The sequence below is a fragment of the Vicia villosa genome, linkage group LG2 (genome assembly GCF_029867415.1).
Source record: "Vicia villosa cultivar HV-30 ecotype Madison, WI linkage group LG2, Vvil1.0, whole genome shotgun sequence".
Classification (NCBI taxonomy): Eukaryota; Viridiplantae; Streptophyta; class Magnoliopsida; order Fabales; family Fabaceae; genus Vicia; species Vicia villosa.
The window spans coordinates 168,459,607-168,470,299 of record NC_081181.1 but is presented as its reverse complement, the minus strand read 5'-3'; positions in this window follow the sequence as shown (position 1 = coordinate 168,470,299).

The window sequence follows — 10,693 nt, the reverse complement described above, 5'->3', positions numbered from 1 at the left end:
AATCGGGGGAATCCTAAACCCTAGTCATATTAGCCTAATCCTATTTTAATATCCTAATCCTAATTTTATAAATTAATTAAATTACATTAACAATAAATCTAAACAATTAATCTAAAAAAAAAAGATAAGTAACAAAATAAATATACGAAGGAACCTGGCGGTAATCCCGTATGGTTGCCCTTTGAATGCCCATGGTAGACATGCATGCTGGTGTACGTTAGATTTGGGCCACAGGAGATCCAATGGTGGTGATGTGAGAGAATATACTGGACACCTGGGCATGAGGCGCATGGGATCCTAGGCAAGTTTCTCATAAAAATAATATGGCCCTGGGGAGGTTTGAACCCCCTCCCTCTAGGCTATGCGCGTAGCTCTTAACCAGCAGGCCAAATCCCATTTAGTGTCATTGGTATCTGCAAGAATTAAGAAATAACGTACCTGGATCAATTTGTTAGCTTGACCAAAATGCCAGCGCGGGACCCACTTATCTCCTAACCAACCAATCCCGCGCCGTCTTCTTCATTAGAACACACACAGTGGATGCGTGGATCTACTTCCAAACCGTGAATCCATCTCCATCCTCCTATCTTCACACATCCATAACTTCATCAATTCTCCATGAAATCAAACGAAATTTGAACCAAAATTGTAGATCTAAATGCCACGAACACAACCATCATTAATTTGAAGCAAACAAAAGGCTATATCAAGTGCGAAATCATCCTTAAAGTCACGGTTGCAATATGTTTCAACAATAATAACATATAACGAAACTCAAATAAAACAATGTTACCTTGACAAAGTGACCACCCAGATCTCGTAATTCACACATGGTGAATCTAATGGTGTAATTTACTTGGCTCAAAACCGGCTATAACCATAAAAACGAAAAAAAGAGACCTCTATGCCCTAACAATGGCAACTAATGATTTCGGTCCGGAAACTTACATGTAACACGTCAAGCTGCTCTCAAATATGTCCCTGAACATCACTGTACGCAATAAACAAGTTAATAATGCCTGGTTTAAGGAGCTTAAAGTTTCGTACCTATGCACCTTTGTGAGGACAAGGGAGGATCTTCCGGGCAGTGATGAATGCGTATGATGATTGGAATGATCTCATGAACTACTCAGGAATGTGATCCAATACCTGGAATCACCTCAGACTGGCTGCAAACTCGTTTTCTCCATTGCCCTAATTTCTTTATCTTTCTTTTTTTTTTTTACGGCTTGCAAACCCCTTTTTTTTTTTATCCTCCCCCTTCTTCTCCTTGTGAATTATTTAGAATATATATGGGCTATTTTAGGGCTTCTTTGGGCTTGGATGCTAGGTTTCTCAAGAGAGAGAAAAAAAATTGATTAAAATCATATGATTCTTTCTCTATTTTTTTATTCAATATTTTTTTCTCATCCAACCAATCTAATCAAATAATATTGTGATCATGACTTGATTAAAAAAAAAAATTATCCTTGTGCATTCTTTAGAACATCTCCATTATTTATTTAATTTAAATTGAATTTTACTTTACTAAAATTCATTATAAAAGAAATAACAATAAAAATGGAAGAATGGATTTAGAGGTCTTTATATGTGTCATGGAGGTGTTTGAAATATGTGAGAGACCTTAGGATCCATTTTAGGCCTTGAGGATTCAAAATCCTTTGATGAAATGCAAACCTTAGTTTTGAGACAACCTATTAGGAGAGAGTTGCTTGAGAAGACCCTGAGCCTTGAGTTATTGGAGATGAAAAGAGGAGGGCAAATTTTGGGGTATGACAGCTGCCCCTGTTCAATCTTCTTAAACCGGAAGAGTCGGATAGGCACGTCTGCCTATCGTGATCTAAAGGTGGAAGATGATTGGACACTGAGAATGCCCCGAAATTTGCATTTGTTTGGGAAGAAGTTATGCTGGAGATGGGCTTAAAGATGCCATCCCAGGTGAATAGCCTCCTTTATTAGAGTGCGAAGCATATTCTTTCAAAAGAACCACTTGCTTTGATTGTAGCACGGCCTAAAGAGACAACCTGAATTTTATGCAATGGTATGATGCATGCGATGTATGATGCAATGAGCTTCTCAAAATAAATGAGAATGATGTATGTATATGCATTATGTATGAATGAAATATATTAGTTGGATGATGCATGATTGTTAGTTGAAGTTAGTAACTTTGGAAAAGAAAAATGTAACCTTGCTTGAAATTTTGAATAAGATCACTGCCGAGGGACTAACGTGATAAACCCAATTGAAGAATTGTTCGAGAAACCTTGTGATCAGGGAAAATAAATCCCTGTTTGCAAAGAGACGTAGCTTTGTATCACTGCCAGGGGACTAATGTGACAAGACATAACTTACTGCTGCTCAGGGACTAACGCAATAAGTCATGGTTAGGGTTGAAATTGGAATTGAAAGTGTCATTATCACTGCCAAGGGACTAATGTGACAAGACGTAACGCGATAGGTTACGATTTGGATTGAAATTGAAGGTGCCATTATCACTGCCAAGGGACTAACGTGATAAGACGTAACGCGAGGGTTACGATTTGAACTTGAAATTTCCGTTATCACTGTCGTGATAAGACGTAACGCGAGGGTTACGATTTGATTTGAAATTGCCGTTATCACTGCCGTGATAAGACGTAACGCGAGGGTTACGATTTGGTTTGAAATTGCCGTTACCACTGTCGTGATAAGACGTAACGCGAGGGTTACGATTTGATTTGAAATTGCCGTTAGCACTGCCGTGATAAGACGTAACGCGAGGGTTACGATTTGGTTTGAAATTGCCGTTACCACTGCCGTGATAAGACGTAACGCGAGGGTTACGATTTGGTTTGAAATTGCCGTTACCACTGCCGTGATAAGACGTAACGTGAGGGTTACGATTTGGTTTGAAATTGCCGTTACCACTGCCGTGATAAGACGTAACGCGAGGGTCACGATTTTGGTTTGAAATTGCCGTTACCACTGTCGTGATAAGACGTAACGCGAGGGTTACGATTTGGTTTGAAATTGCCGTTATCACTGCCGTGATAAGACGTAACGCGAGGGTTACGATTTGGTTTGAAATTGTCATTGAAATTGGAATAGGATTTGAAATTGGAATTGAAATGGGATTTGAAAGCTGGGGTTTGGAACTGGAAATTGGGAATAGGAATTGAAATAGGATTTAGAAATAGGATTTGAAATAGGATTCGAAAGATGGGAGTTGGGAATAGGATGGGGAATCAGTTTGGAATAGGAATAGGAATTGAAATAGGATTGGAGGTAGGAATTGGACTAGGAACTTGAATAGGATTTGAAATAGGATTTGAAATAGGATTTGGATTTGTACATGAAAATTGGACCTCTGTGATATGCAGTATGTGAATACGTTAGATGATATGTATATGCTAATGCGTATGTATATGTTTTATGAAATGTTCAGCAGAGTTGCTATCATCGGTAAGGTTACCGGGAAGCAGGTGGACAATGTAGCTTAGCACCAGAGTTTTGAATTGGATGTTTCGATGCATGGGATAATGCTTATGCTTATGCATATGTTGATTGATGTAACGAGTGGAACGAAATAATGTCTTTTATAAGACTACCTAAAAAAGGTTTTTGGGATGGATATGAACATTTGTCTTAAAGAAGACTACCTTAAAAAGGTTTTCAACAAGGAAAGAGGAATGTCTTAAGGGTGACTACCTGAAAAGGCTGGAAAAATGTCTTAAAAGACTACCTGAAAAGGCTGGAAAGGATAAGGGATGTCTCAGAAAAGACTACTTAGGAAGGTTCTTGGAAATGGAATGTCTTAAAGAAGACTACCTAAAAAGGTTTGGAAAGGCAATGTCTTAAGGATGACTATTTAGAAAAGATCTTAGAATGTCTTAAAGAAGACTACCTGAAAAGGTTCCTAAAAAGGATCGTAGGATTTGTCTTAAAGAAGACTACCTATAAAAGGTGTGGTGTAATGTATCTGCCAATGTATGCAATGCATGACTCATATGTATTTGCATGATGCTTCAATGATAGGTTGTTGATAACCAAAGCGTGTATATTTTGCTAGTGTTGTAAGGTTGTTGGATGCTAGCGCGATTTCCCAACACCTATTTCTTGAACTTTGAAGATTGTAGTTAGGAGAGAGATTGATTCGAGGTTGTAAAGCATGAAGACGCCTTTTCTTTTTGTTGTGCGCCTTATGGGTTTAATATCCATTGCCTCAGTATTTTCATGGAGAAAGATTCTTATGAAGGAAATGCCCCAGGGAATAGCCTTGTCATATGCTTCGATGTTTAGATTGAAGGGTGTGCCCCTGATCTCCAGGTCATGGGAGGTTATCCATAGTGTTCTATCCTTTGAATTTGAATTCTTCCCATGTCTGACATGCCCCTGTTTGAGATTGCTTTGAGATGTGCCCCAAGTCGATTGAACCTTAGGAAGACTGCCCCTAGTTAATAGGATGTTCGATTGTATGCCCCTGTGCTCCTTGAAATTTTTGCCCCTGTTTAGGAGAACCCCCTAGATGTGGTTCCCCCGACTCCAGGTCTTTGTTAGAAATGATCACCTTTGATTAACCCATTTCGAGATTTCCTCGATGCTAAGTGTATACTCGTAGATGGTGTTGTACTTTTTTGAGAAGTAGCTCCAATGGAATGCGTATGCAGGTTTTGAAATTGAAGCCCGTTATGAATTAGGACGGGATGGTTTTGAAAAGAATGCTTGAAGAAGCATAGTGATTAGAAGTAGTTCAAACATAGGAGTCAGTATAACAAGTTCCTGCTTAATATGCTTTCATGGTTAACCTTGCCTCAATTAGGACTTTTAAATGTTGTATCTTGGCCTGGTTCATGTTTTTAAGAAACAATGGATATAAGGCTCAAAATTTTATTTATCCCACCCCTTTCTCCTTGATGTTCTCCAGATCCTAAAAATTCGCCTAATCCAATGGATGTGCTTTGTTTGCAAGAGAATCGTTTCAGTTTCGATGTTGAGCAGAAGCCTTAGTAGAGATCCAAATTTTGATGTGTTGTAAAGATCCAAGCATTGATGTGAAGCTTTGATGGTTTAGCGGTCACAAGATTATCCTTTGTATTTCGCCTTTGTTTTTATCCCTTATTTTTGCATGAGCTAATTCTTTTGAATTTGACCCATCGGGATGCCCCAATTTTGCCTAAGTCTTTTTGTTTCCTTTTATGGAATTTTCATTTTGACTTAGCAGGCGTTTTTTATTCTTGAAAGCTCCTTTTGAGATTGATTCTTGGATATTGCATGTTGTGACCGCTATGTTGATTTTGATTTGTAAGCTTCGCCTTTGATACTTCCTCGATCTTGAATGATGTAATGAGGAAGAAGGTGTTGTAAATGTTACCTCCATTGCTTCCTCAATCTTGGATGAATGCGAGGAAGAAGATATGCTTGAACCTTATGCTTGGATTGACTGATTCTCTTGGCAACCAAAATACATCATCGAATTAGTTGACATCTACCCTGCCCCTGGTTAAAATCAAGGTTCTTTTGAAAAGTAGAAACAAACTCCAACTCCTGGCTCGAGGGGGTAACGATGGATTAACATCCTTATATCTCCACTGTTTGGGAATCGAAACAATGCCTGTACATCCTCGGCTCGGTCTCACCTTGAAAGCATATATTTAGCTGGACTTAGTTTTTGTATTCGTCATTCTCCCTCAAGTTTGTTAATAACCCTTAAAATAGAAATATGTGACTGGAAAGTCATGGTAGTGAGTGAATGAATTGACTCCAAAACCTGCATGGTTGTCCCATTAGAATTACTAATCCGAAGGTACAACTTTTATCTTGAGTAACACTTAGCGGTCGTAAGGGTTGAAATTGTGAGCACGGTAAACACCTATTGATCCTAGGGATAATCTCCTTTGTAGATCCACTGACCTTGTTTCACTCCTTAGATTCTTAAACTTGTAGAAGTAAAAGGGTAACCTCGAATTCTTCTTTGGACATGTCAAACCGGTAGAGAATAAACCGTCAGCGGTGGGTTTTCGTCGTATCGGAACTTCATGAGCTTCCTTTGACTGAACCTCTTTTGCTTTTCCCAAGGATAGTATCACCTATAACCCTTTTTCCTTTGGTATGGGGTTGACATATGTCGCATTCCCTCCATCGGAGTCATGCACCTTTGCTCAGGGTATTGCCCCAATTGGACTGACCCTTACCCCAGGTTATCGTAGAGCGTCCTTGAAAGTTTGATATGTTCTAAGATGAACCCCTTTATGACTAGATACATCTTGAGTGTATCTATGAGGGAACTCTTTGTTGAACTAATCATTGCTCGATGACAACCTTTATTGTATTCATAATCATGTTATGACAAGGCATGGACATGCGGCTGGCATGGCGAAAGGCATCTTTTTTTTCTTTAGCAAGACTAAGATCTTTTATTCTCCTTGATCCGTAGTCTACGATCCTTTGATTTTTTGGGAGTTTCGGGAAACCGGCTAGCATGGTTGGTATGGATGCGGGCGAAGATAGAAATGCAAATGTGAATGTATGAATGCATGAAAATGCAAATGCACGCGTAAGCGAGAGACTCCTTATATTGTAACTCCGTGTATGCAATGCAGACGTGTAACATATGATCCTAGGGATAGCCTTAGAGGCGACATTAGACCCTCTTGGAATCTTTACAGGGTAAATGTTATGACACGCTTAGGGAAATCCCTTGGATTCGAGAGTACGCAGAAGATAGAGGCTAGTGACTGTTCAAGACAGTCACTCAATCTCATGGCCATCGAGAGGCCAATCAACGTGTACCAATGAATTTGTCCCTCGTGGGAAGGTTCTCTATGCGGAACACGACCTATCTAAGGACGATATGGACGAAGAGCAATCCCTACAGGCTAGGGATGTGATGTGTAAATGGAGATCCAAACCCTACAAGTTAGAGGGTGCGCGGGACTGAGCGTGGAGTGACCGTTCAGGACGGTCACTAGATTTCATGGCCATCGAGAGGCCAATCAAACGCATGCTAATGAAGTTGTCCTTCGGGGAAGGACGCGTCGTCGTGAAAACACACGAGCGTGAAAGAAAATCCCTATAGGCTAGGGAGTGCGTAGGTGTAGGCACGAGGTGACCGTTCGAGACCGTCACTAGATCGCATGGCCATCGAGGGGCCAATTGACGTGCGTTAATGGAAATGTCCTTCGTGGGAAGGACGCGTCGTTGTAGATACAAGGATATAAAAGTAAAGTCCCTACAATCTAGAGACCACATAAATGCGGGCGCGGAGTGACCGTTCATGACAATCACTTAGTCTCATGGCTATCGAGAAGCCAATTGACGTGCGTAAGCGAAGATGTCCTTCGTGGGAAGGACACGTATTTGCAAGAATACAAGGATATAAAAATAAGATCCCTACAGGCTAGGGAATGCATAGGCGGTGATATCCTTCATGGGAAAGGCATGGTCTTCAAAAATTAGAGTCCCTATATGCTAGGGACCACGTAGGGACACCTGCAAAATCGAAACGCATAGATATTCGAAGTATATAAATTGCAAACATATAATAAGCACATGAGCACGAAAGTCCTAGGTTCATAGGTTCGACGTAGGGGGCTCTAGGGAGCCAACCTTTTTATGGGATTGTTCTAGAAGGTCTCATGGGGTCGTTCGTAGCCTCCGAGACTTTTTGTCTCTTCGGATTTTAGAACAACTCATTTTATCCATGAGGTTCGAATTTTTGGGGTAGGTTCCCGGAGAGATCAGCTAAGTATCCAGTCCAGCCCTCCACAAAGTCAAGCTTCGTTTCGGACCTTTCCAAATACCTAACCCACTCCGAGTGGAGTTATCAGTGAGACTCGTAAGGCGATTCATGTCCCCTTTTGGTCTCAAAGTTAACCCCCACACTTAAGGTTTTAACACTACATAATATATCCAGCAGTATATAAAAATATAATAGTCAATAAAAAATATAAATATATTCACATAAGTGATCAGATATAAACATATCCTGAATAATTAAATATTTTTAAATAAAAATAAATAAATAAACAAATTTAAAAAAAAATAAGAAATAAAAAATAATTACAAACCCTGAAAAAGGCGCGTTAGCCAAACCCTAAAAAGTTGCCAAACCTAAACCCTGCCAAAACCTAAAGCCTATAGGAGCATAGTAATTCACCGTTATAGTTATCCCCAGCAGAGTCGCCAGCTGTAGCAACCTGCCCTAAAAATTTAGCTTTTAGAGTCGCCACCTATTCTGAAGGGCGAATAGGAAACCCTACGCAGTATAGAGATCAGGGTAAGATACTATATTCAGGTCGAGGGAAGGTGTTAGGCACCCTCAGGCCCTTTCCTAAAGGCTAATGTTCAAAGATTAGGGTTGCATGGCAGGATTTGTAAAGAAATGTGGCAAACAAAATTATAATGACATGATTGAGATTTTGAAGAGGGGGACTCGCCTTGTTACCAAGTGCCTACGTACCTCCTTAGGGAGGATCAGAGTCTACGTAGTTCGGGAACAGGATTGTACGCCTTAGAATTGATTATAGAGATTGTGTGAAGTTGTTTTGAAATTGTTTTGAGGCTCTTCGAATTGCCTATCGCAGTTTGCATTTGATTTGAAAGGGCATTTTGAGTTGCCCAGGATAAAAATCCTGTAGTATTGTGGTTTAGTGTATTTTAGATGTTTCGGGCGTACAACCCTGATTTGGCACAATTAACCTCAATGATCAATAGGTTTGATCACCATAGTTAAAAGATTGGGGTTTTGCACCATTACCAATTTAAATCGATTGATTCGATTATCACTAATAATGAATTAACGTATTTTATTATTTTATGAATTTGTATTTTTATACTGTTACCTCTCATAACCGATTAATACGATTACAAATAATAACAATTTGATAAGGTATGCTAATCATCATAACCAATAAGATGGTTAAAACCATTTAGCAAAAATGAGTTTATTTTAATTTATAGGATTTGATTAATTAAATTAATCGATTATTAACCATCGCGACCAATAGATTTAGTCGGAACGAATAATAAATTAAATCCTAATATCCTTGGCCAAAGGGCTAATGGGATGGAGCAAACCCTAATATCTTAATGTATTTATAAGGGTTTTTTATTATAATTAAAATTAATTAGATAATTAACTCAATTAAATCGAATAATCGAAATAATCAAATAAATCGGGGGAATCCTAAACCCTAGTCATATTAGCCTAATCCTATTTTAATATCCTAATCCTAATTTTATAAATTAATTAAATTACATTAACAATAAATCTAAACAATTAATCTAAAAAAAAAAGATAAGTAACAAAATAAATATACGAAGGAACCTGGCGGTAATCCCGTATGGTTGCCCTTTGAATGCCCATGGTAGACATGCATGCTGGTGTACGTTAGATTTGGGCCACAGGAGATCCAATGGTGGTGATGTGAGAGAATATACTGGACACCTGGGCATGAGGCGCATGGGATCCTAGGCAAGTTTCTCATAAAAATAATATGGCCCTGGGGAGGTTCGAACCCCCTCCCTCTAGGCTATGCGCGTAGCTCTTAACCAGCAGGCCAAATCCCATTTAGTGTCATTGGTATCTGCAAGAATTAAGAAATAACGTACCTGGATCAATTTGTTAGCTTGACCAAAATGCCAGCGCGGGACCCACTTATCTCCTAACCAACCAATCCCGCGCCGTCTTCTTCATTAGAACACACACAGTGGATGCGTGGATCTACTTCCAAACCGTGAATCCATCTCCATCCTCCTATCTTCACACATCCATAACTTCATCAATTCTCCATGAAATCAAACGAAATTTGAACCAAAATTGTAGATCTAAATGCCACGAACACAACCATCATTAATTTGAAGCAAACAAAAGGCTATATCAAGTGCGAAATCATCCTTAAAGTCACGGTTGCAATATGTTTCAACAATAATAACATATAACGAAACTCAAATAAAACAATGTTACCTTGACAAAGTGATCACCCAGATCTCGTAATTCACACATGGTGAATCTAATGGTGTAATTTACTTGGCTCAAAACCGGCTATAACCATAAAAACGAAAAAAAGAGACCTCTATGCCCTAACAATGGCAACTAATGATTTCGGTCCGGAAACTTACATGTAACACGTCAAGCTGCTCTCAAATATGTCCCTGAACATCACTGTACGCAATAAACAAGTTAATAATGCCTGGTTTAAGGAGCTTAAAGTTTCGTACCTATGCACCTTTGTGAGGACAAGGGAGGATCTTCCGGGCAGTGATGAATGCGTATGATGATTGGAATGATCTCATGAACTACTCAGGAATGTGATCCAATACCTGGAATCACCTCAGACTGGCTGCAAACTCGTTTTCTCCATTGCCCTAATTTCTTTATCTTTCTTTTTTTTTTTTACGGCTTGCAAACCCCTTTTTTTTTTTATCCTCCCCCTTCTTCTCCTTGTGAATTATTTAGAATATATATGGGCTATTTTAGGGCTTCTTTGGGCTTGGATGCTAGGTTTCTCAAGAGAGAGAAAAAAAATTGATTAAAATCATATGATTCTTTCTCTATTTTTTTATTCAATATTTTTTTCTCATCCAACCAATCTAATCAAATAATATTGTGATCATGACTTGATTAAAAAAAAAAATTATCCTTGTGCATTCTTTAGAACATCTCCATTATTTATTTAATTTAAATTGAATTTTACTTTACTAAAATTCATTA